Source organism: Delphinapterus leucas, chromosome 1 (assembly GCF_059928025.1).
Source record: "Delphinapterus leucas isolate spDelLeu-1000000601 "Yukka" chromosome 1, BTC_Dleu_Yukka2, whole genome shotgun sequence".
Taxonomy (NCBI): Eukaryota; Metazoa; Chordata; class Mammalia; order Artiodactyla; family Monodontidae; genus Delphinapterus; species Delphinapterus leucas.
Window position 1 is genome coordinate 132359406 of NC_143129.1, and position 26179 is coordinate 132385584.

A 26179-nucleotide genomic window follows, 5' to 3' on the forward strand; every position below is an offset into this window, starting at 1 on the left:
CGGTGCACGGGCTTCTCATTACGGTGGCTTCTCTTGCTGCGGAGCACTGGGTCTAGTCGCGCAGGCTTCAGTAGTTGTGGCACTCGAGCTCAGTAGTTGTGGCACACAGGCTTAGTTGCTCCGCGGCATGTGGGATCTTCCCGGACCAGGGCTTGAACCCGTGCCCCCTGCATTGGCAGGCAGGTTCTTAACCACTGCACCACGAGAGAAGCCCCTAAAAGTCATTTTTAAACTTAAATAAGTAAAACTGTATATCAGTAGGGTAAATGAAGAATGAAGGTCATTTGTCAAATAAAAAAGGAAGCCTTAAAAACAGATTTAACTATCAAGGTAGAAATCATCTGTCCACGTTTTACCTAAAATTGTAGGTCATGGCCATGGCGGAGTGCCTGCCTCACCTTGGCCTGCCTTGGGCTGGAGTGTCCAGGCCTGACCCAGAGTCAGCCTTGCACATGGGGCCTGTTTCCACCACCTGTGGTTGACAGACTGAAGTGACTTCAGCTAGCTGGACCTGTTTCCTTCCCCATCAGTGGGGGACCACAATAGTACCTGCTTCGTAGGGCTATTGCAAAGATTAAATGAAATAATGCAACAAAAGCTCTTAGCACAAGGCCTGACACACATTATACACTCCACAAATGCTATCTTTTCCAGAGCTCTCCCTATAAGTGCACTTGTGATTTTCAGACCGTTCATCCCAATGTTTGTTTGGGAAGCATGGTTTTTAATCAGTAAGACCAAAGTTCAACTTGAAATAGAAGGCATCTAAGTTATGAAACAGCGAGAAAAGTATAATTATGGTGCTATTATTGCTCAGGATGAGAAACAGTAAACTAGAACAATGGCTCACGAGGAGCAATTGGCCAAGATTAAACGCATCTTTATGAAGGCGGTCAGGACTGCCTCCAACAGAAGGGGCTGGCCCCGCCCCCTGGCTCCACCCCCTCACCCAAACAGCCCTGTGGCGGAACCTAACCCTGGTTTCTTGGCAGCACTGGGAGCGAATCAGGTCAGCCTGAGTCCAGAGTCCTGAGCCCCACTTGGCACAGCTTCAACCACAGGTCTGGGGTCACAGTCGTGCCCGCTCCAGGCCAGAGGCGTGGCTCCCTGCACTCAAGGTGCCTCTCAGCTCGGAGCAAAGGGGCACAGCTGTGGCTAGTTTCCAGCCTCCAGCACAGCAGTTTCCAGACATTCTGCCACAGAATTTTCCCAAATGAAACTTCCCCCCTTCCTGTACAGCTTGGCTCTGGCCACCTTGAACTCCTCTCACTTTCAACCACTTCCTTTCTTTCTCAACACGAGCTTCCCTCCACATGCCCTGAGTTTCTTCATCATGTCACTTCACCCACCTTCCAGGACACTAATTACCTTCCTCTCCTCCTCTCCTCTCTCCCCTCTCATTCTCTTATTCTTTCTTTTTCACCCTACCTTCTCCTCCCCTCCCTTTCTTCTTTCCCAAATGTTTTGAGAGCATTTACTAATGGGCTAGGTATCGTGTTAGCGATTACTGTGGTAACAGGATCCTTGTCTTTATGGGATGCTTTCTCTAAAAGGAAAGACTAACACTAACAAATAATTTCTTGAATAATTATTTAATTACACCCATAATAATGCTGAAAATAAGGGATCCAAGTGGACCAGATCCTACAGACCTGACTTGACATTGTCCACAACCAGCTGGCATATCTAATGTGCTAGACGGGGACTGCCCTGTAGGGCAAAGATTATGTCTGCTTCACATTATATCTCCAGGGTCTAGTACAGAGCCTGGCATGAACATAGTAGACACTCAACAATTACTTGTGGAATCAATGAATAAAGTGCTTTTAAGTATAACCTGTTAGTGCTCATTTAGACATGGGAATCATGAGGGAAATTCCCCTTTCTCAATCCCATCTCCTTCCCTCACCCTATCAACAGCCAAGTAATTAATAGCCAATTTGATGCTAAAGGAATGAGGTGTCAAGGAATAGAGGAAGGCCAAGTATTCTCCTAGATTCTCTGCCCTCAGCTCTCCCACTGAGGAAAAGGTACCCAGAACCTCCCTTCCAGGAACCCCCAGCTTTGGGGACACAAAAAGGGCAATGCCTCTGCCTGGCTTCACAACTTCTTTGGTGTGGAGTCATTTTGACTACCCTCACCATGGCCAAAAAAGTGTCTTGCAATTCACATCCGCTTTGGGACTTGTTATTCCGACTGCCTCAATTATGTAGGAAGCAGTGGGTTCCTGAAAATCATGCTAATATGAACAGCTATGAAAAGATATTAATCCAAAATGAGGGGCAGGGTACAACTTCTAGTAATAAGTGAAAGGAGAAAATATCCAGAACAGGTCTACTCCATCACAGTTTCACTTCAAAGTGGAAAATAATAATAATGTGTTAAAAGATGGGAGGAAACAAACTGACAAAGTAAACAAACCCTCCAATTACAGCACAGGTACCACTGAGAGGAGGGCAGAGTACCACTGTCAGCCTCAGGCCCTCAGGGAGATGTGTGGAGGTCACGATGTGTGAGAAGGGAGGAGATGGGCCATGGGGCAAGAACTAACCAGCCTTGGGCTTGACCCGAACTTGACCTGGCTCTGATAGGAATCTGTCCAACTTGGCAGTGATGTGACAGTAAATTCCATGGATTTGAAAGCACAATTCACAGCAAAAAACTTGATTGCATTTTGGACAGAATTATCCTCATTGTTACTGAGCTGGACAAAAAAAAATGTGCAAGAGATGCAGCATCTCTAACTGTCTGGCCTGGGACACAATTGGTCCCTTTCTCGCTGGTACCCAGGGGAAGTAGGCTGATATAAGGGCTGGTGAGGTCACCTTCAACGCACCGTGTGTGTGCCGACAGGCACGTCAGTGCAGAAGAGAGACGGATGCTCAGCCCACTTTGGGACAAGCAATAAGCTCAGCATGCCTGCTTCATAAACTCAGAATTTAATAGCTGCAAAGGATGTTAGAAACTGCCCAGTCCAAAAGTCCTGAAGAAGTTCAACCCCATTGTTTCCAGGGTGAGACTGAGGTCAAGACACAGGAAGTGACTTACTCAGAGAGCATTGCTAAATTGGTAGCAGAGCCAAGACCTGCTCACAAGGTGCCTTCTTCTACTTCAATTTTCTCATGTGGTAGAGGTCAGTAAATGTTAGCCATCATCACCTCTGTTACTATTATATGCACTTTGCACACCCTGTGGCAATTAGATTGTATCTTCCTGCCTTGTGAAGGCAGAAACTGAGAGGCACACAGCTAGCGAGGAGCAGCCCTGGAACCCTGGTGTTCGGATTCCACTGCTATGCTCCCCCTGGTCCTCACACTGTCTCCGTGCACGCTGTGTCCCGTGATCCGTATACTGTGAAGCTCTGAGCCTAGAAAGACCCTGTGATTGTTGGTTCTAGAAAATCGCTCTGCTAACTTTGTCTGCACAGCGGCTGGGCTGTTGGGATGCTCCCCAATGGGAACAAACGAACAACCTCTTCAGGATGACTTTTCTTTCTGGTGAGTGTACAACTGGGGACCGTGCCAGAAAGCAGAAGCAGTTCAGACAGGATGCTGGAGAGGCAGACAAGCAGTAGATCCCAGAAGGGCCCTGTCCAGCTTAGGGTGCTTGGATTTTAGTTTACCTATGGAAACGCTGGTGCGGTTTAGCGATCAGATGCTGTGGCAAGATCTGTGCTTGAGGTATTTCGTGCTGGCGTTTGGGCGAAGGATGGTTTTGAGAGGGTTGGGGGAGCTGTGGGGAGGACTGACGGGGGTGGCAGCTTAGGGGAGATGATGGTTGTAGGGGAGCAGTGGAGGGGCAGACTGAGGCCCAAAAGGGTGGAGTCAGGGTGAGCCTCCAGTTTGCAGCTTTGATGGCTGAGTGGGATGAGGGAGGAAGACACATGGCACTGGGGGGAAGACTAAAAGTTCAGATTTAGACAGTTTGAGATAAAGATGCCCAAAGGATATCTGAGCCTGGATTCCTCCAAAGCAAGGCCTGGCACACAGATTTATGCGCTGGGTGTTTATTTCAGAAGTGATCCCAGGGAACAGGAGTGAGAGACCGGGGAGGCTAATATAAGACAGGATGGAAAGTCAATCAAGGATGTGTATCGTGTTGGCCCCTCCATGGGACACTAGCACTGGATCCTCCCAGGGCCTCCTGGGGGAACTTACACTACATCTCAGGATTGGCCACCAAAGAGACAAAAGGGAGAAGCATTATCCACTGGTTCTTGTACCTCATTGGTCCAGGGCTTCTCCATGGAATGTTATGCCCGCTCTCTGCCCCCATATCTGAGTTGCACATGTGTAAACGTCAAGCACTTCCACAGGTGGCCGGGATGAATGAATAGGTGTCCAGGAGCATCAGAGAAGCTCCAAGGCAGGAAGCAAGGTGTAAGCTACTTGCTGAGGTAAGTCACTATGTGAACTAAATCAAAGCCAGGGCAGACTGCCTGCCAGAGCTGCTTCTAGACTTGGAGGTGAGACCAAGGGTCTGTGAGATGGTGCACAAGAGGCATCCAATTCATGAGACATCTAGGTGGGACTGTCCAGTGGGCAGATGCATAAATCATCTAACCACTTCTCTGGTGGCACAGTGGTTAAGAATCTGCCTGCCAATGCAGGGGACACAGGTTCAAGCCCTGGTCTGGGAAGATCCCACATGCCGCGGAGCGGCTGGGCCCGTGAGCCATGGCCGCTAAGCCTGCGCGTCCGGAGCCTGTGCTCCACAACGGGAGAGGCCACAGCAGTGAGAGGCCCACATACCGCAAAAAAAAAAAAAAAAAAAAAGCGATGCACTTTTAGACTGGGGGAGTACGGAGCCAGAACTGGCCATTTTTCTTTTCCAAATGTGATCTTCACACCTGAGGATCACAGGAAGAGTCTGCTCTAGCACTTACTTATTGCTATTAGTCAGTTAGTATTTACGAAGCCTGGTGCAAGTAACTGAGGACAATACAAGAGTGACTGTGATCCCGTCCCTACTTATCAGGAGCACTCAAGCTTAGAGCCTGGGAATTAGCTATACTCCAGAGGAAGTTAGAAACTGGGCTGGGTCAGGGATGCTGATCTGGGGTCCAGGAGTCTATTCATTCTTTCAACAAATTTGCTGAGGGTCTACGATTGGCCAGGCCTGATCCAGGTGCTGAGAATACATCAGACAACAAAACAGACCAAAATCTTGCTCTCGTGGACCTTATATCTTAACAAGATGTATTAGTCAGAAGAGTCTGCAAAGCATCAGTGGCTTAACCAAGCAATGCTTCATTTATTTCTCCTTCACACGAAGTCCACTGTGATTCTCCAGGGCAACTGTCCTTCAGGCAGTGACTCAGGGGCCCAGAAGGCTTCACCAAATCAGTCTGAGGTTCCTTGGTTGCTATGGCAGAGGAACAGAGGAGAGACGGGAACCTGCCATGGGCTGGTCAGTACAGCAGGAAATACCCACCACACTTTCCTTCAGGACTCATCACATGGCCTCACCTAATGACACACAGGCAAGAAATCTGGAGGAGCAAATGGAATAATTGGTGAGCCCTATCATTTCTGCTCCTTGTGAGGAGACAGCCTATAGACATAATAAATAAATAAGTTATATACTATATAAGAAGGTGGTTAAGTACCATGGGAGAAGGAGAGCAGGGTAAGGTGGATGGGCAATGTCTGGGTTGGGGGGGGAGCATTTTTAAAGAGGGTATTCATGGTAGGTTTCATTGAGAAGGTGGCATTTGAGCAAAGCCTTAAAGGAGGTGAGGGAGCCATTTGAATACCTGGGAGAAGAGTGGCCTCAGCAGAGGGAACAGTCTGTACAATGGCCCTAAGGCGGGAAGATGTCTTGGGGAGGAGACAGCAGTAGTAGGAAGTGAAGTCAGATGGGTAAGGGGGGGGGGCGGACGGAGGAGAGGAACAGTGTACAGATTGGGTAGGGCCTTAGAGGCCATTTGTCAAAACTTTTGAGGGGAAAGGAAGCCACTTACAGGATTGGAGCAAAAGAACGTGAAGCTTTAACGTGACTCCTCTGGTTGCTCTTTGGAGAATAGGCTGTAGGGCAGGGAGGCTTCCGGGAAACCAGACAGAAGGCCGTGCTAGTCACCCAAGCGGGAGATGATGGTGGCTGGGGCCAGGAGGGTAGCACCGATGAGAAGCAGTTCAATTCTGGACATTTTTGGAAGTCCGAGCCATGGGGCGGAGTTTCCGGAGCTTTTCTGCTTCATCAGCTCTGACTGTGTACGTCACAACAGTCCGGAGTCCCCGAGGTGAAAGTGAGTCGGGGGGCGGGGGGGGGCGCGGGGAGAGCGAAGGTGGAGGGAGGGGTCAGGTAGGGAGTCCAGTGACAAGGCTGAGAACTAACTGGACTCCAAGCCACGCCCTTCCCTGCGCAGCGAGCCTGCGGAGGGATTTGCCTTCCGAGCACACGGAACCTGCTGACTGGATGGTCATGCCCATTTCCCACGAGATCCCAGCCCTGCAGTCTGGCCGCTCGTCAGTTATCACAGATACACATTAAAGAGCAAGGCGAAGAGCCTGAGGTCTGCACAGTCAAGATGACCTTAAAAGCCAGGGTCAGAGTCAGAAAAGGAACGCTGGTGCCCTGCCTCCGGGCTTAGTGCAGCTGTTTCCTTCTCCTGCTCTTTTCTCTTTGACCCATTTTTACCAAGGTCAGAAGAATTGGGGCAGCGGGGAGAGACGATCAGAGCGAGTCTTTCCGACCTATCCTCTCATCCCACGTCACTCCTCTGCACTTGGCACAGGCTTTGGGAGTCCCCGCACCAGCAGAATGTTCAAGTCTAGACCTGTGAGGTGGATGGAGTGTATCAAGAAGCACAGCAAAACAGCCGCAGTCTATGTAGTGGTTGGAGGTGAAAAGCAAAGACTCTGGTATTAGAACTGGTTCCAGTCCTAGTTTTGTCACCAGTTAGTTATGGTACCTGGGACAGTTACTTTAGCTTCAGTAAGGTTCAGTTTCCCTATCTGAGAAATGGGGATAAAAGCTATGTCATAGAATTGTTATAACAGACATTATTGTATGTAAAGTGTCTGGCTCAGAATAGGAGGATATGACAGATCCAGTACGTTGGTTCACTCAAAATCTTTTCTCAAACATCTTCTGCCTTCCTCTACTAGAGAGGGTAGAAGAGGGACAATACTCAAACTCCCAGCTCTTCTGTAGCTAGGGGTGGCCATAAAACCCAGTTATGGCCAATGGGATGTAGGTAGAAGTCCTTGACTTTTCCAAATAAAAAGGCAGGGCTTCCAAGCAGCAAGTCCATACTCTTCTCTCCACCTCCCTCCCCAACCTTCTTGCCTGGAACTCAACTGTGAGAGTGGAGGTACAGCAGCCATCTTGCAGTCATGAGGTAACAAGACAAGAATCATAAGCAAAGGATGATGGGGTGGCAAGACAGAAAGCTCTGGGTACTTGATGACATCATGGAGCTTCTATTTTAGTCCGTGGCTACCTGCCCAGAAATTTATTGTTGTGCGAGACAAATACCTCCTCGCTGGTATTCAGCAGTGTTTGGTGGGGTTTCTGCTATGTGAAGCAAACACGGTATCAATAGCTATCATCATCATCATCTCTGTTCTCCTGCATCTGTCACAACTTCCAGTCACAGATTTAGATTTTATTATCTAATTGGGGAGCCAATTAGGATTTATTAAATGAACCTCTATGGTATCATTTCCCAGGGAGTATTCCAAGGAACATTGGTTCTTCCAGATATTAATAGGTGTTCTGAGAAAAGAAAACTCTCTACTGTCAAGTGAACAAATGGTGGTACCTGGCAGAGATATTTTAACAGTGATTTCAAGTCGGTGTACTATCTGAGGGTTTTCCAAAGGATATGTGTAAAAAAAATTATTTTAGAGAATCAGGTTCAGATCCTCAACTACCATAAGTACTCTTTGCAAAAATTAATATGTCTAAAGACTCCTCATTAGGGTTCCTCTCTCCCTCCTGTCTTTTCATCACGTCCATCTTCTCACCTTACAAGAGAAAGGTGCATCTCCCACCCAGCCAGAAATTACCCAGATGCATTGCATTAAAGTTGTAGAAAGCTCTGTGCCACAAAGAGTTGATTCTGAATATTGCTGCTTAACTAGATTCTAATGGCCAGGTCATCCTTTTGCAAGCCTTGTGGTTCCCAATTCTTTGCTTTCAACAGAATTGAAGGATACCCTAATTGAATTGTCAGCTGATAAATCATTAAAATCTTTTCTTAATGATGAATCACCATGTGATCTTCATTTTATATCTTTGAAATAGTGCAGACGTGAGTGGCAATGCTATTAAATCTATTTTCACCTACTTATTTATGTGAACACAGTTTCTCAATGCCTATATCTGTAAAAATAATAAATAGGAATAGAATGGATGCTGCACCCTGTCTCATTCTAGCAATAAATAACTCATCCATGGATACAAAAAACAATTGAGAAAAAGGGATACTCAGCTTATTAATGAATGCAATTCCAATAAAAATTTATTTTTACGTTTAATAATTTTGTATCATAATGAATTGTAATATTTGTCTGTTGTTTTGATTAATTCTGTGCTAATGATAACTAAGTCCAGAAGAAAAACTTTTACAACATTTTGTAGCCCTCGACTTACATTTGTGTGTGTGTGTGTGTGTGTGTGTGTGTGTGTGTGTGTGTGTGTAGGTACAGAAGTATGGTAGGGTGACCAGTAAAGGCCTTTAAACATTTAAACATTATTTTAGAATAAAATTCTGTGGGAGGGATTTCCCTGGTGGTGCAGTGGTTAAGAATCTGCCTGCCAATGCAGGGGACACGGGTTCGAGCCCTGGCCCGGGAAGATCCGACATGCTGCGGAGCAACTAAGCCCGTGCACCACAACTACTGAGCCCACGTGCCACAACTACTGAAGCCCACGCACCTAGAGCCCATGCTCTGCTACAAGAGAAGCCACCGCAGTGAGAAGCCCGTGAACCTCAACGAAGAGTAGCCCCTGCTCGCTGCAACTAGAGAAAGCCCACGTGCAGGAACCAAGACCCAATGCAGCCAAAAAATAAATAAATGAATGAATAAAAATTTAAAAAAAATTCTGTGGGAAAAGTGGAAAGGAGAAAAATGGTGACCATGTGTATTAAAGAAAAGCTTGTTCATGTACTTTTAAACTAGATGGTGGTGGATATCGAATTCTCGTAGCCGGTGTCAAATTGCTGTGGCATTTAGAATTCCTTGGAAAATATTTAAGAGAGCAATGTAAGAGCTTTATTTTTAAATGGCAATATTTATAATGTCAGAAATCATATCCTTTGCAACTATTTAAACTTATTGTGAAACTTTTTAGATGTTTATTTTTTAAATGGATGGGGGTATACAGTTTTCAAAATTTTGGAGGAGTATACAGGCAAAAATTTGAAGATCACTGCCTTAGAGGATCTGCTTTCATGGATAGATAAAAATGCCAAGTGTTAAGAATGATATTGTGGAACTAGTGCTTCTACAATCATTTATTCTTCTGAAAAAGGCTAATTATAATCACTGCCTTGCATATTATACACATAGATAATGCAAAGCTAAACTTTACTCCTCTCTCTCTCCCACTTAATCACAAAATACAGCTTTTTGGAATCCAAAGTTATTAATCTATTAATAAGATTTCATCTAAATTGTGAGGACAAGAATATAGTCTACAATCAAGTAGCTTAAAAGAGAAATACATTTGGAGGACAAAATACAAAAAAAATAGGATTCATAACAAAAAGCAAATTAAATATGTTGTCAGTGAGAGCTGAGTAGGAAAAATAGGCAGTGCCAAGGGATGAGAGTTAACTGCTCTGTCCCAGCTGTCTTTTGAAGAATGTATTGTCTACTTTTATGGGATGCATATGTTGGGACCCAGTAGATCTAGAAAGAGATGGAAAAGGCAAAGAATAGCAATCAAGAACAATGAAGATCTGATTTTATTGAAAGGCCTAGATTCACTTTAAAGTAGTTAACTTATTAAAAGATTTATGTTTCTGTCTAAATATAACAGGAAGTCAAATGGTAACCCAGGGGATGTTTTAGAGTCAAACCTCTCAGAAGAAGGGAATTACTTAGGGTGTATTAAGGATACATTAATATTTTTTTGAAGGGATATTTGTTTTGGTAAAGAATCTTTGGTGATCAAAATTCCTGCTTAGATTTCTTCCACTGTATAAAAGGAAAAATGGAATAAAAGTGAAGAAAATAAAACATCAGATTATCACAACTATTTTAAGATGATAGAATTGTAGCTTGAATCAATTCTAATAACTAAAGCCAACTTTTGGTTAATAATCATAAGAGATGCTATTAATAATATTAACTCAATTTATTGGTTACTAACTAGTACTTATAACTGAATAAATTATTGTTTCATAACTAACTGTCAAGCTTCATTTAAGCCAAAAGTCCTAACATCTCCTCTGGTAGAGGTGTCAAAATGATCTAAAGACAGGAGAGATGTAGAAGAGACCTGGCTGATTCGCAGTAGGGACTCTTGATATCTGAAAATAAGGAGCCAAGAGAACAGGGCTGTTCTCGCCAGCCCACCCAGGAGAGAACAGAAGACCTGCTTTTAAGAAATCAAAACAACAACAAAACAATTCTCTCATTTCCAGTCCACTCCAACATCACATATCAAGTGTTGGTTATTTTGGTATGAAGAATAAGACTTTTCCCCAGTGAATCTGCTCCTTCTTCTGCATTGCCTTGCTCACTGTGAGTCCACAACCTGTACACCTGCACACGGCAGCCTTGATTCACCATCTACCATTCTCCCACGCTAGAAACCTGGGAATCATCCTTGGTTTCCTTTAATATTTCCCTCATCCACTTCTCTCCATCTGTCTGTCTCCTAGCAAAGAACTCAAACATGTATGGAATAAGTGACCTGATTTAATATGATCTATGATTGATCTCTTTCTTCAAGGAGTGCTCTGTGAAAAATGAGGAGGTGGATACAAAAACCCCTTGCCCTTTAGCTCTTCAGGTGCCACCTCCTCCAGGAAGCCTTCCAGATCCCCTTCCACCAATCAGACTCGGGTATGTGACCCTCCTCTGATCTCCCAAAGCACCCTGTGCTTACATTTGCCGAAGAATTTATAATTCTGTCTTGCAACCATTAATTTACTTGCCTGAGTCCCCCACTAGTTAGGGACTTTTATACCTGGATCCCCAGTGCCTAGAAGAGTATCTGGTACAAAATACAAAGACAATGAATGAATGAATGAATGAATGATACAAGGAATAAGTGCAATAAGAGGTAGCCACAAATCAGTCCTATGGGGAGACATATGAAAGAGCAGCTAATTCTGCTATTAGGGTGAGTCAAAATATGAGTTGGAGTTTCCCTAGTGAATAAGGCAAGGAAAGGTGTTATAAGCAGAAAGAATAGCATGAACAAAAGCATGTGGGCAAGAAGCACATGAAATATTTAAGAAAATGGGAGCCTGGCAAAGCTCAAGAACAGCTTTGAGTGGGAGGAAATGGGGCAGATGTGGCTAGAAAAGTTGTTTTAAACAAGTTGTAAAAGATCTGGAAGAGATATCAAGGGGATTGAAAATTATAAAGTAGAAAGTCACTGAAGTTTTTAGGCAGAGTAATAACATGATCAGATCTCTAAAAGAGAAAAAAATACTTTGTTTCCTTTTTGGTAACTAAAAGCCATAGATCTACCTTCCTCCATCTTTGTATTTCTTGCTACTTCGTGAAAGTAAAAAAACAAAGGCCAGCTGAAGCAATTCCTTGCCTGGTCTGAACTAGGCACTTTTTTTTCTTTTCCTTGTTTTCTGACCAGTTGCTTGGTGAAGTGAGTGCATCATACAGCTGGGAAAACACGAGCTTCTCGAGTTTGTTTGGCTTCAGAGCTATGTGGGTGAGTGTGAGTCTGGGCAGTGTGTCAGCTCCTTCCTGAAAGTCTGGGTCAAGGAAGTCCACGACACAACCTTGTTTACTTGATTTGCTTTCAGTGTTGACACTGGTTCTGATGACTACAAAGGTGTATGTGGTCGCTATTGGCTCACAAGCCTGCAATTCCTTTGAAAAGATGATCTGATTGGGACAAGTGTGACCTTATTTTAATACCTCAGTTCCTTTTGAAATGCCCAGATGGAACTTGATGCTTTATTTTCCTAGTGGATTTTGTTCCTGGCTAACCATCATAGTTCAGTGGGTCATTGGGAATAATTCTTCGGGACTGAATAGCTGGGCTTGCAGATTTGGAGGTGGGGGACTCCCACCCTGAGGGACCAGTCTGCTAGCCCAGATACATGGAGTTACAGTTAATTGATAAATGTTCACTGAGTGCCTGCTTTGTGCCAAGCACTGGGATCCCAAGACAATGAAACAGTTTCTACCAGAGTCCAGTAACTAGACTGAAAACTCATCAAAGGTAAAAGCCAACTCTTATTTCTCTTATATCTCCCAAACTGCCTAGTGCAGTTAACTCAAGGCGGAGCCTCAGTAGAAACGAAGGTCTTAAATAAACAGGTATATTTCAATTTTGCCCAAAAAATATTTACTAAGAACCTACTGTGGGCCAATATCATGTTAGGTAGTGGAGAGACAAAGATGCCTTTAACCCCAAACTGCTCACGGTCTGGTGGGGAAGACAGACATTAAAACAATTATTCAGCCTATTTGAATCTGAGCCTCCAAGGAACCCCAAGGCCCATAAAGAACATTTTGCCACCTTGTCCCTCCTCTGGAACCCCCAGGCCTCCCTACAAAGAGGCTGGCCGGGATGCTGCCCAGCACAATGTCCATTCTGATGCTTTTGCCTTTTCAGTTGGTATTTTACTATCATTCCTACAGGCAGTAATAGAGGCACAAGCCTCTCCTACTTGGGGCTCAGAGGAGGGAACAACTCGACAACATGACATGAGAGGAGAGCCTGATTAGATCTAGAAGGGGATTATGCAATCTCCAGCAAAACCCAACACAGCAGGTGATGTTTTGTTTCAAGGAGTCTACTCAAACCAAAAAAACCCCTACTCCCCCAAGCATGGGTTGTGCAATCCAGATAGAAGAGCACCTGACCATTATTTCATGTTGGAAATGATGGATTCCAGATACAGAAAATCATTTTGAAATGGTATTATAAAACATTTTAATTTAAAAAGTTAATTTAAATAGTCATTTCTTTCGATTCTACACCAAACATCATCCTTACAAGCCTGGTTTTGTAGCCATCTTGGTTCAAATAATCTTGTTACCTGCTGAATCCTTAGACTCACTCATGGCCCATAGTGATCCAGAGAACCTTCCAAGGACCAGTTTAAGAATCTTTAGAGCTAATCCTCCAGGCAGAGGAGAAAGGAATGTATTTGTTTCCTTTTCATCCCTTGCAAAGCTGATGTTTAGAGCCTAGAAATGTGGAACCTTCAACATTCTGAAAAAGAAAGAGATGGAGAGAGAGTGAGAAGGAGAAAGGAAGGAAAGAAAAAAGGAACAAAAGGGAGAGGGAGGGAAGAAAAGAGAAAGGGAGAGAGAAGAAGGAAAACCATCTACCCAAACCTCTCCTCAGATTTTCAAAATATAAATTCATAAAATCCCACTTGTAAAAGCATCAAACATCACCTGAGCCGGTTTTTCAGTAAGAACCACAATTATTCTACAGAAACAGGTCAACAGTTCTCTGCTCAATTTTATGAGCAAAAAGCAATGAAGCAAATTACACTTGTCTGTGTTCTATAGAATTTGGCTTCTTAAAATTCAGGTGTTGGGGGCTTCCCTGGTGGCGCAGTGGTTGAGAGTCCTCCTGCCGACGCAGGGGACACGGGTTCGTGCCCCGGTCCGGGAAGATCCCACATGCCGCGGAGCGGCTGGGCCCGTGAGACATGGCCGCTGAGCCTGCGCGTCCGGAGCCTGTGCTCCGCAACGGGAGAGGCCACAACAGTGAGAGGCCCATGTACCGCAAAAAAAAAAAAAAAAAAAATTCAGGTGTTGGACCGTTGAGCAGAACATGCTAGTTCCTTTGTTAATGCTTTTGTTTTTACCTCCTTTCACCCAAAGCAAGATTTCATAATTGGATTATTTAAAAATAAATTGCTGGCACAAGACCAGACCAGTCTCTCGTCACTTTTCCAGCTTCATCTTTCTCCACTTCTTGCTGTGCCCACAAACTAGAGCTCTCGATTCCCATGCAGACACCACACCATTTCACTCCAGGCACTACCCACATCCCCTCTCCACGGAATGGCCTCTCCCGCAGTTCTCCCTGCATGCATGGGCTTCTCCAGGATGACCTTCCTCCTCGCCCTTCCTTTGCGCTCCTCTCTCACGCTTAGTGCATCTTCACCGTCCCACTTACCACCTGGCATTGTAAGGACCACATTTGTGCACACACCCCTCTCCCCCTCTCCCCAAACACAGTGACTATGCATCACTTATTTTTCACGTTCTTATGGCCTATAGCGTACTATCTGAAAATAGTAGGTACTGGTATCAGTTCTTTATTGCTGCCTAACAAATTGCCTCCAAACTTAGCAGCTTAAAGCAACAATATTGATAATCTCACTTTCTGTGGGTTAGGAATTCAGATGCAGTTGCAGCTTAGTTGGGTGATTGTGGCCCAGGGTCACTCACGAGGCCGCAATCAAGGTGTCAGCCAGGCTGCCATCATCCCAGGGGTTACCGCAGGAGGGCTCTGCTGCCTAACTCGCTCCTCAGGCTGTTGGCAGTCCTCAGAAGACCGACTTCCAAGCCAATCACATGGCTGTCCTGCAGGCTTTAGGTCCCTCTGGGCTGTCAACTGAAGATATTATTTCCTTATCGCATGAGGCTCTCCGCAGAGTTACTCAAAACATGGCAGCTGGACGCCCCCAGAGTAATGGCTCAGAGAGAGACAGAGACAGACAGAAAGACAGAGAGACAGAGAGTTCACGTGCGTTAGAGCACGTGAGCAAGATGGGAGTCTCTGTCTCTTTGTAACCTAATCTCAGAAGACACATTCCATCACTTCTGCTGTGTTCTATTTGTTAGAGCCCAGTCACTAGGTCTAGCCCACGCTCAAGGGGAGGGGATTGAACAAAGACGTGAATACCAGGAGGTATCAGGGCCAACCATAGTGCTTAGTAAATATGTTGAACAAATCGATGCATCTCTCTAGTCAGAATGAGTTTTTCCCTCCCTGGAGATGTACAGCATTTAATCTATTTATTAAGGAACACAGCACAGTGTGTGTGACTTTTTAGCTGAGCACATGCTCATATGCATCAGTGGATTATAAGCAACTGCATAAAAACAGTGCCAAATATATGGCTGAAATGAAATAAATAATTATTGATCGGGTGAGTAAGGGCAAGAAAGGTTGACAGAGACTAGTATGTGTCTACCAATATTTGTTCTTCAGTAAAGGAATTGTCTTCCTTTTAGCTGGGCACATAGGTGTTCCACCGGAGACTATATTTCCCAGTGTGCCTCACAACTAGAGATTGGCCATGTTACCAGTTTTTGGCTAGTGGGATATGAGTGGAAGACTGGGTGAGCACTTTTCTTCCTTTCTTCCCCTGCTGACTGGGGAAGACAGAGGTTTGGGTGGGTTCCTAAGAAAGAAGATAAACAATGAGGGTGGCAGGACCACCCTATCAGACAATTTCCCTATGGACTAATACCTGAAGCAGAACTAAACTTTTACCTTATAAAAGCTATGTGCTTTATACATATATATATTACTCAGCCATAAAAAAGAATGAAATAATGCCATTTGCAGCAACATGGATGGACCTAGAGATTATCATACTAAGTGAAGTAAGTCAGACAAAGAAAGACAAATATCATATGGTATCACTTATACATGGAATCTAAAAAAATGATACAAATGAACTTATTTACAAAACAGAAACAGACTCACAGGCTTAGAAAACAAACTTATGGGTACCAAAGGGGAAAGGTGGCAGCAGGGGGAGAGATAAATTAGGAGGTTGGGATTAACACACACACATTACTATATAAAAAATAGATAATCAACAAGGACCTACTGTATAATACAGGAATGCAATACTCTGTAATAACCTATATGGGAAAAGAATCTGAAAAAGAATAGATATATGTATATGTATAACTAAATCACTTTGTTGTACACCTGAAAGTAACACAACATTGTAAATCAACTATACTCCAATATAAAATAAAAATTAAAAATAAAATAAAACAAAAACAATGTGCTTTAGGGTGTTGCTGTTATATCAGTATAGGCTATTACCTGTCTGGTACAGAGTTTTTAAAAAATCCAAAAAGAAGTCTCCCACAACCCCGTCCCCTGCCCCAGAGCTTGCCCCATGCTTTAAGCATGCTCTAGGAACTCCACAAATATTTCTTAGATCAAATTGTGCCTGAAGGCCCACTGGGCTGTGCTGGTGAATAAGAGAGGAGTATTAAGGTCACCACCTTTCCCTATAGTCGGGCAAGTACAGGCTTCTTGGGTCAACTCTTGTAAAATTCAGGGCTACGAGGCTTCTCAGTGAAGCAGCTACAGCAGCATGGAGTGGCCTGAACTTTCAAAGGTCGGAGGCAGAAAGCCAGCAGGGAGAGGCTTATGTCAAAATGGATTCTTCTCAAGGAAAATCTGTCCAGATTGAGGTTTCCTCACAGGATGTTGATTTGCTTTCCCCAAAAGGAGAAGAGTTCTCAGCCCAGCTCCTGCAGAGGGCCAGGCCAGCAGCTCCTCCAAACCCCGCAGCCATCAAGGGCAGGTGTCCCACTGGGCAGCAGCGGCACTGTCAGCCTTGCTCCCCCCTCTGCTCTTGGAGAGCCAGCCAGCTCTCCCATCCTGGAGGAACAGGGCCTCTGCCTTAATCTGGAGCTGGAAAGGATCCATGGCCTCGAACTGAATGTTTTTGTTCGGTTTGTGTTCTTTTACAGTATATGGAGAGAAGGCTCCAACCAACACCATCCGCAGATGCCAAAATAAAATGCACACCTAGCCAAATCATCTCTGCTGAGGCTGGCTCAGGGAGATGACAAACCCTTGTTAAAATACAGGAAGGGGAGAGGAAGGAAGTGGGATACACTTGCCTGGATGGAAAATCTGTTAATAAGATAGCTACGTGCCAAGCGCAGAGTAATTTGAAGCTATTTCTCTTTTATGGGAAGGCAAATTGGAGAAACCAGAAGAGGAAGAAGGGCCGAGGAACTTCAGGTTGAAGTCTACAGGTTCAATGGTCTTGGAACGTGGGGAAGCCTTAAAGAAGCATTCAGGGTGCTAATGATGACGACCAGGTCCATTACCGAAGGTGATCCCGAGTGGGCAAATGTTTTCATGCTGTTGTTCTCAGAGGACGGAGACAGTCAATCTGACCGAAGGGTGGTTTTATGCAAGGGGACTGAAGGGACTCACCCTTGAAGGATGATTAAGGTTTTCCAGCTGGTCACTGGCATGCAGTGGAGGGCATGTCAGGCGGGGAGAGGCTTGAACCACACTCCAGAGGTCTCAAAGGGCAAGGTGTGTTTCTGGAATTCCCTATAACCTAAGAAGGTAGAATCATAGGACACCTGAATTAAGTCTTTGATAAGAAAGAATAGAGATGACTTCAATTAAAAATATGGAGACTATTTATAAAATAGATAATGAATAAGGACCTACTGTATAGCACAGGGAATTCTACTCAATACTCTGTAATGACCTACGTGGGAAAAGAATCTAAAAAAGAGTGGATATATGTGTATGTATATGTATAGGTATAACTGATTCACTTTGCTGTACAGCAGAAACTAACACAACATTGTAAATCAACTATATTCCAATAGAATTTTTTTAATGTTAAAAAATATGGAGAAAATAGTGCAAAGGAGGTGGGAGGGAATGAGGAAGGGTTAATAGAGCAGAGAGAAAAGAGAGACGGAATCCGTTCCCTAGGATCCAGCTATAACAGGAGTAGGGTTCAGCAAAATGGTTGTAAAACTTGGTGGTTTAAAAGTCACAGGCTCTTGAGTCAGCCACTGCATTAGTGTCCTTGGGCTGCTGTAACTACGTACCACACACAGGTGGCTGAACCATCAGAAACTTATTGTCTCGCCGTTCCAGAGGCTAGAAGTCCAAGATCAAAGTGTTGGCAAGGTTGGTTCCTTTTCAGGCCTGTGAGGGAGAATCTGTTCCATGTCCCTCTCCTAGTGGTGGTTGGCTGTCAATCTCTGGTGTCTCTTGGCTTGTAGATGCAGCACCCTGTTCTCTGTCTTCACTGTCACACAGCATTCTCCAGGTGTCCATGCCTGTGTTTGTGTCCAAATTTCCCCCTTTATAAGGACACAGGCATTTGGATCAGGCCCACCTTAATGACCTCATTTTAACTTGATTACCTCTGTAGAGACACTCTCTCCAAATCAGGTAACATTCACAGGTACTGGGAGTTAGGACTTCAACATCTTTGCAGGGACGGGGCACTCAATTTAGCCTATCACAGCCATCTAGGTTTGAATCCCAATTCTGACACCTCACTGGCTGGGTGGTCTTACAAAAACTCCTATTAGCCCTATTTTATGGGACGGAGAGCATCCTCGGTGCAAGGATGAGCACGAAGTAAGCACCTGATCAGCATCAGTGGTTACTACTGCACGCCCTGAAGGACCACATATGCAAGTCAAGCCCTGGCATCCTTCTACTTCAGGAATGGAGACTGAGGGGCCACAAACAGGCCCCTATTTTACTCAGTACTTTCCCCCCACCTCCACTGCCTAGCCTAGTGCCTGGAATCTTAGGGGCTCAGTAAATACTTTCTGCAGTTTATGACTCTCTAACTCAGTTTAAATTTTGAGCCACTGTACCCCCAGGGTGACAGTAACAGAACCGATCAATCTGGGGTTTCCCTCTCCTTTTTCTTGGGATTGTGGCTCAATTTCAGTGAATCCCGTGGTGCCGGGACTCAGGACAGAGGCGTGGGAGCTCGTTGTTGTCTCAATGGTCCACCAGGCCTCTGAAGAGGCCCGGTTTGTCCTGGTTGGTCCTACAGCAGCAGTCTGCACAGGCCTTGGTCCCATCTGAACGCCCCGGCCTCTCCCATGCCCGGCCACCATGTTTCCTCCATACCAGCCCAGAACACAGAAGTCTTTCTGAGTCTGTCTGAGGCTTCATCTCTGCAGCCACCCACTCATGGGGCCTCCGTTTCCCCCAGGCAGAGCACTCCTGCCCCCGGGCTCCCCAAAGTTTCCTGAGGACATGCAGCCCCCCCAACCCTGCATCCTGGGACCCCACCACCACCAAGGCCCTCATTAACCCTCCCTCTACCGTCCCAAAGCCAGCTGGACTGGAGGAATCTTTTCTCTCTCTTTACTGTATTGTCCACAGGCATTTTGGGGATATCCCCCCCCATCTTCTCCATCCACTGAAGAACTCGGGTTTGGAAAGCAAAGCCAGGAAGAGACCTGCAGGCTTCCTCCCCACTCACCCTCCCAGGCATGGACCCAGACCAGTCTATTGACTCAAGGGGGAAATACCAGGAAAGGGGGAAAAAAAATAAGATTGAAAAAATATTATCCAAGCTTGTTTTGGTGAATCAATAAATGAATACATGGCACGGGCCCACAGAGCTTGGGGGAGATCCTAGGCCAGCTTCATGAAAATCCTCTCTCCTGAGGCTCCACTGAGGCCTCTGTTCCCAACGAGAGGGCCCAAACCCCCTCACAACTCTCCCACCCAGAGGTCTCAGCTCAGGGCTGAAGCTTCTACGGTTGAGGGGCTGCCTGGCCACATGCCTCAGATAGAATCACAGGTTTCTTCCCCCCTGTGCCCAAGTGTGGCTGGCAGTTCTAATGAGCACTTAGCCCTGCTGCCTGGTATTATTACAGTTAATATTTGACATGGCTGACCTCCTTGCTACCTGGAACCGGTTCTTACTCAACCTATGCAGCAAAGTGAAAGTTTTGCCACTTACTACCCAGGTGACCCTCTTCCAGCCTCATTTTCCTCATAGGTAAAATAGGGATAAGAACTCCCACCTGCCGGATTGCTGTGAGGATTAAGTAACGTTACCTAAATAAAGCCCCAAGCCCATGGCCCTCTAGGCGATGTCTGCTGCTGCGAATCACTGTGGTTGTGGCTATGGCTGGCTTGACGGGGCTCTCCTGTACCTCACCTGTGCGGAGAGCGAGGGACGGTCAGGCTACTGGTGTTACCACAGCACAAGGGGCCCTGCCTGTGGACTTCACCCAACAGAAGGGCCATCACTAAAACCCACTCATGCCTTAAACCACCCCAGATTAAGATCAGCGTTGATCCACTCAATAGCTAAGCCCTTATGAAACATCAACTCTGAGCCTGGCACTTGCATACATCTGAAAAAGGGCTCCACAGGGAGATAGATACACATGGGCAGAATAATAATGAAATGAGCTAAAACAACTGGGTTTAAATGGAGGGAAATCATTTGTTTGCTTGTGGACATTGATTTATTCATACCACCTTCAGAGCCTCTTGTGTTTCCAAAAAGGATTAAGGAGGCCTGGGAGAAATAAGGAACTTTACCCAGGAAGTCGTCTGTGAGCTTGGCCTGGAAGATTGTCACTGGATAGCAGGGAGCACAGAGGTACTCTGGAAGCAGCAAGTGCAGGGACGAGGCTGTGTGGACACGCCAGGCCCAAGATGCTACTTTTCCCGGGAAGGAAGCAGAGTGCTCATCCTCAGATATCCACACACCTTCTCCCTCACCTCCTTCAGGTTTCTGCTCAAATGTCACGTTCTCTACCAGGCCTTTCCAAATCACCAGCGGCATGCTGGAGCCGGCAAGTACCAGCTCAGAAGAGCTGACTTAAATGTTCAGGAAACTTGCAAGCTGGTTAGTATACACGGTGATTAATGAGAATTAAATTATGTAAATGTATAATTAAATGAATTGTATTAGAAATCAAGATTTAAAATATCCAAACTCATCACTTCTTAATATCTTTTGGCTCGTTTATGCCAACAAACAGTATTCTTTACATATATGTACATATATATATTCTTTTTCAGATTCTTTTCCATTATATTGAATATAGTTGCCTGTGCCATACAGAGGCCCTTGTTGTTCATCTATTTTGTATAGAGGAGTCATCACTTATTAACTATTTTACTATTATCTCTACTCAAAGGTATTTATATCTACTATATTGGTTCGGTAGAAATTGTGTATAATATTGTGCTGCTGTGCACTTCTTCCCAATTTCGTGTTTAATGATGTCACATTCATAGCAGGCAATCTGCCATGACAAGAATATTTACACCATTGAAATTGGCCATCGCTACAAATCAGGACTTTTTCCACCCGGAAAGCCAGGTATTAGACATTTCCCAGCACCCCGCTGCTGGCCACCTTCCCGCTTCCCACTCCCAGCCGCATTTGCTCTGATTTGTTGTTTCCATAGACCGTACTACTTTTTAACATGTTGCACAATTTGCTCGGTATCATTATTTTCTATCTCACCACATCAGAAGTAAGCTTCATGAGGGCAAGGATTTTTCTTCTATCGTGTCCTTCACGTATTTCCACACCCAAAGAGTGCCTGCCACCTGGCTGGTGCTCACTAAATCTGTATTAAATAATGCTGGTGAGTGCTGGACTCACCGTGGGGTAAGATGGGTGGGCATGGGGCTGTGGATGGGGCAGGAGCCCCTTCTACCCCTCTGCCTTCGCCCAGCAGCGCACAGCTGCTGTTTTCCTGAAACTCAGGCTGACCTGAGTTACGGGAGCTCTCTTTCCCTCCCTCCATCCCTGCAGTCCCTGTGCTGCCTGCAGCCTGAGGTGTGTCTTATGTAAATGTGTCCCCCAAGGGCCCAAGTCTGAGGATTTCTCTTCCCCCCCGCCAGCTCTAATCACAGGCCAGAAGGTGCTCAGCACACGTTCCTTAGTGCTCTGGAGACCAACGCTTTGCCATCTCTAGGGCAGTGGTTCCCAAGTGGCCCCAGGCCAGCAGCATCAGTAGCACCTCATTGGAAATGCAAATTCTGGGGCCCCACCCCAGACAGTTTGAGTCAGAAGTTCTGGGGATGTGGCTGTCTTAGTTCGTTCAGGCTACTAGAGCAAAATACCACAGCCTGGGTGGCTTATAAACAACAGGAATTTATTTCTTAGTTCTGGAGGCTGGAAGTCTGAGATCAGGGCGCCAGCGTGGTGGGGTGAGGGCCACAGACATTTCACTGCATACTCATGTGATGGAAGTGGCAAGGGAGCTCTCTGGGGTCTCTTTTATGAAAGCACGAATCCCATTCATGATGGCTCTGCCCTCATGACCTAATTGCCTCCCAAAGGCCCCACCTCCTGATACCAAGAGGGTTAGGCTTCAACATATGAACTTTGGGGAGACACATTCCAACCCTAGCAGAGGCCCAGCGATTTGTGTTTCCAAGATTCCAATGCAGTGGCTTGAGGACCACCGATCTAAGCCTGAGTTCTCTAAAGCAGTGGTTTTCAAACGGAGCTATGTTTTCATCTGCCCTCCTCCCCACCGAGGGGACATTAGGCGTGTCTGGAGACATGTTTGGTCATCAAACTCTGAGAGTCGGGGTTCTACTGGCATCCAGCGGGTAGAGGCCAGGGATGCTGCCCACCCTCCTACAATGCACAGGGCAGTCCTCCACAACAAGAATTATCTGCCCAAAAGGTCAATTGTGTGGGGGTGGAGAACACTGCTCTAAGGCAGCCTCACTCCCCCATATCCATCCAGCCCTCCTTTGCTTCTTTCCTATCACATGTTCTTAGCACCCAGCAGCTGATAAAAACCAAGATGCCAGCCTCTGACAGGCATCTGTGAGGAAGACAGTTGAGGCTGGGGACCTGCTTCATGCAGAGTCCCTGCACCGAGGAATACAAGCACTGCAGCTGACCTTTACAACCCAGCGTGTAAGTGTTATGATCAGAGAACTATCAAGGAGATGCTCCCAACCCGAGCTTGGAGCATCAGGGAGGACTTCCTGGAGAAAGTGGCTTCTGTGCTGAGACTTAGAGTTAGGATTCATCAGGGAGGGATGGATGGGGGATAGCTTTCCTTACGGAGAACTTACTATGTTTCAGTCACTATGCTGTGTGTTTTATTATCTCATTTCATCCCTGAAACACTTTCCAAGATTGATACTATTATTATCTCCATTTTATAGATGGGGACACTGAGGTCCAGCTACACTAAATAACTTGCCTAAAGCCACAGAGCTGGGAAACATTGAAGCAGGGATTTGAATCCAGGTCTGTAGATTTTAAAGCCTGATAGGAGGTGATTGCCTGACAGAGGGCAAAGAAGGTAGACTGGAAATTTTTTTAAAAAAACACCACTAACTCTCGTGTTAAGGGATGAACTGTGTCCCTCCCACTGCCCCAAATTCATATGCTGAGGTCCCAATGACCTCTAGTACCTAGAGAATGTGACTGTATTTGCAGATAAGGTCTTTAAAGAGGTGATTTAGCTAAAATGTGACCATTAGGGTGGGCCCTAATCCAATATGACGGATGTCCTTATAAGAAGTAGAAACCTGGACACAGAAAGGGACATCAGGGACATGCATGCACAGGAAAGACCCTGTGAGGACACAGCAAGGCAGTCATGCACAAGCCAAGGAGAGAGACCTCAGAAGAAACCAAACATGCTGATACCTTGATCTTGGACTTCCAGAACTGTGAGAAAATGAATTCTTTTGTTTAGGCCCCCCAGTCTTCTGTGCCAGCAGCCCGAGCAAACTAATACACCTTGTTTCCTCTCTGGGGACATTGCTTTGAGGGTGGCAAAACTTAAGGCATGTTAAATCTTTTTGTGTTTTCTGTTGTAAGATAAAAGAGAATGAGAAATCTAGGTCTGTGTCCCCTTGTCTTCCCAGCCTGACCCATGCATCCCCTGCCACAGGGACATCTGTTCAACCAAAGCGGCTAGGAGACACTTTCTCTCCCTGGCTTTTGTTAGATTGTGCAGAGCGTCCTAGCAGGGGAGGAGAGCTGGGAGGGTCTTAAGTGGCAGAGGCAGATTCTCTGAGGTGAAGAGGTGATAGAGATCTGAGGGTGCCACCAAGGGGGACCCAAGCCCATTTCCTTGCAGTACCACAGGGAGTGGCCATTGGGCAGCTGACATGGCAGACCAGGCCTAAATTCTCATGCAACAGAGCACTGGCACCTCAAGGCATAGATCACGGACGTCTCAGCCGCAGCCAGGGTAGATCCAAGACTGTAGACAGGGACCGCTAGGAAGTTTTCTTTCCGGTTGTGAGCCCTAGAACTTATACTGCTTCTGAAGGATGTGGGGTGCAGTCAGCACCAACACAAGCTGAGATCGAGTCTTCCATCAGCCCAGAGGGATGGAGGGCCCGAGTTAGACTGAGATGAACTTAAATGTGATATTTTTGCACATCCAAACTTGTGCGTTAAGACCCAAACCGACTAAGCTTTATTTTCAGAATTGGGATACAGAAAAGCAGGGCAGAAGCCAATTCAAGGCAAACTGAAAACACTTCTGTCAGCAGGAGAGACAGTGAGCCAGAGGGGAGGAGTAAGCGACCCAGTGTTTTTCTTCTGGCTCTGCCGCTGTCTCCTGGCTCTGTTTTGTCTCCTGACTAGACCTAATTACGCTTGTCATCTGCATCAGAAGGATGGGGCTAAGATTAACAAGTTAATGTGGGTAGAAGCTCTTGGAGCTCAGTAGATGAAAGGAGATCTAATTAGCAAGGCCAGCAATGACCGCAGGCAGGCTGGCCAGGGTGGGCTCCACCCCTGTACTCACCAGAGAGCTGGTTATAGCTCCTGGGAGGGGCTTCTGCAAATTCCACCCAAGCCTTCAGCACTGAGAGAAGAACTTTCTGCACTTTCCTTTCTTTTTTTTTTTTTTTGAATTTTACTTACTTTTTTTATACAGCAGTTTCTTATTAGTTACCTATTTTATACGTATTAGTGTATACGTGTCAATCCCAATCTCCTAAATCATCCCACCCCCACCTCCCCACCACTCCATACGTTTGTTCTCTACATCTGCGTCTCTATTTCTGCCTTGCAAACCGGTTCATCTGTACCATTCACATTTTCCTTCAGCCCTAGAATTCTGTGACTCTTCATGCGTAGAGGCAAAAATGTGTGCACCTCTCTAAACTGACTGAGACCAGGAAAAGGTACAACTCTCATCCCTTTTTTTCCTCAACATGGGCTGATCTGCCTGAACAGGCGTTAATGATGCACAGAGGTCAAGTGAGTTCTGTGAGGGGCATCAGGGGGTGTGGGCTCAATCCCGATTGCCATTTACTAGATACGAGCATTTTGGCAAAACACTCAATACCCTCGAGGCTCTGGTTCTTCCCTTGCCCAAATGAGGATAATACTTCCTACCTCAGAGTTGCGAGGCTTAGATTTGTTCATGCTGGACCCAAATAAGTGCATTTTTAAAAATTAAAGTTAATAATAATGGTGCCTGGAACATAATAGCTGCTTGAAATATTGGTTGGAGTTAACTCTTTCATTCAACAAAAACTTGTTGAATTATCTATTACGGGCCAGGGAGAATGGGCATTGTATATCCTGGGTGTACAATGATGAGCCACAGAGACGACTCTGCCCTCACAGAGCGGATGTGTGTATCAGGCAATAACCTCCATAAACTCTCAAATCTTCCCCCAGTGCCTTGCTTCTACTCTTAAAAGGCATCACTTGAGAGCTTTTTTAAATTAAAAAAAATCCTAAAACCGGCTCACAGGTATATCTGCCTGAAAGAAAAAGACAATTGATTCTACCCTAAGAATTAAAGGGGATGATTACTTTAGAATACCCCAAATTACCCAAGAATTTTTAAGTGTAAATGCTGGAGCAAACCTTGTAACCTTTCCCCTTCAGCTGCATGATGTGTTACCCAGAGTTTCACCTGTTATGTAAATGGGAGCCTGGCAGGCTTGGAAATGGGGGAAGAGTTTGTCCTTTGACTGTGAAAAGGACTGGTTCCCACTGGTCCCTCTCCTTCTGGGCACTCACTTATCACCATTGCTGCAGAGCACAGGTCTGTGTAAATATTTAGTTAATGGCTATCTCCCCCACTGGCCAGTGACCTGCAGGAGGGTAGTGACCCTGACTGGGGTTCCTGGTTGAACCTCCTGGGCCTGGTGCTACCTTCTACACCTGGGCTCGGGGCAGGCAGTATTCCCTGAAGTTCTCCTGCAGGATCCTTATGAACTGGTACTCTTATCAGGTACTTTTTGCACATATAGAGTAATGTGGCATAGAAGGATTGCTGACTTGCTAGCAATTCTACAGCTAGGGAGGGGCAGAGCCACG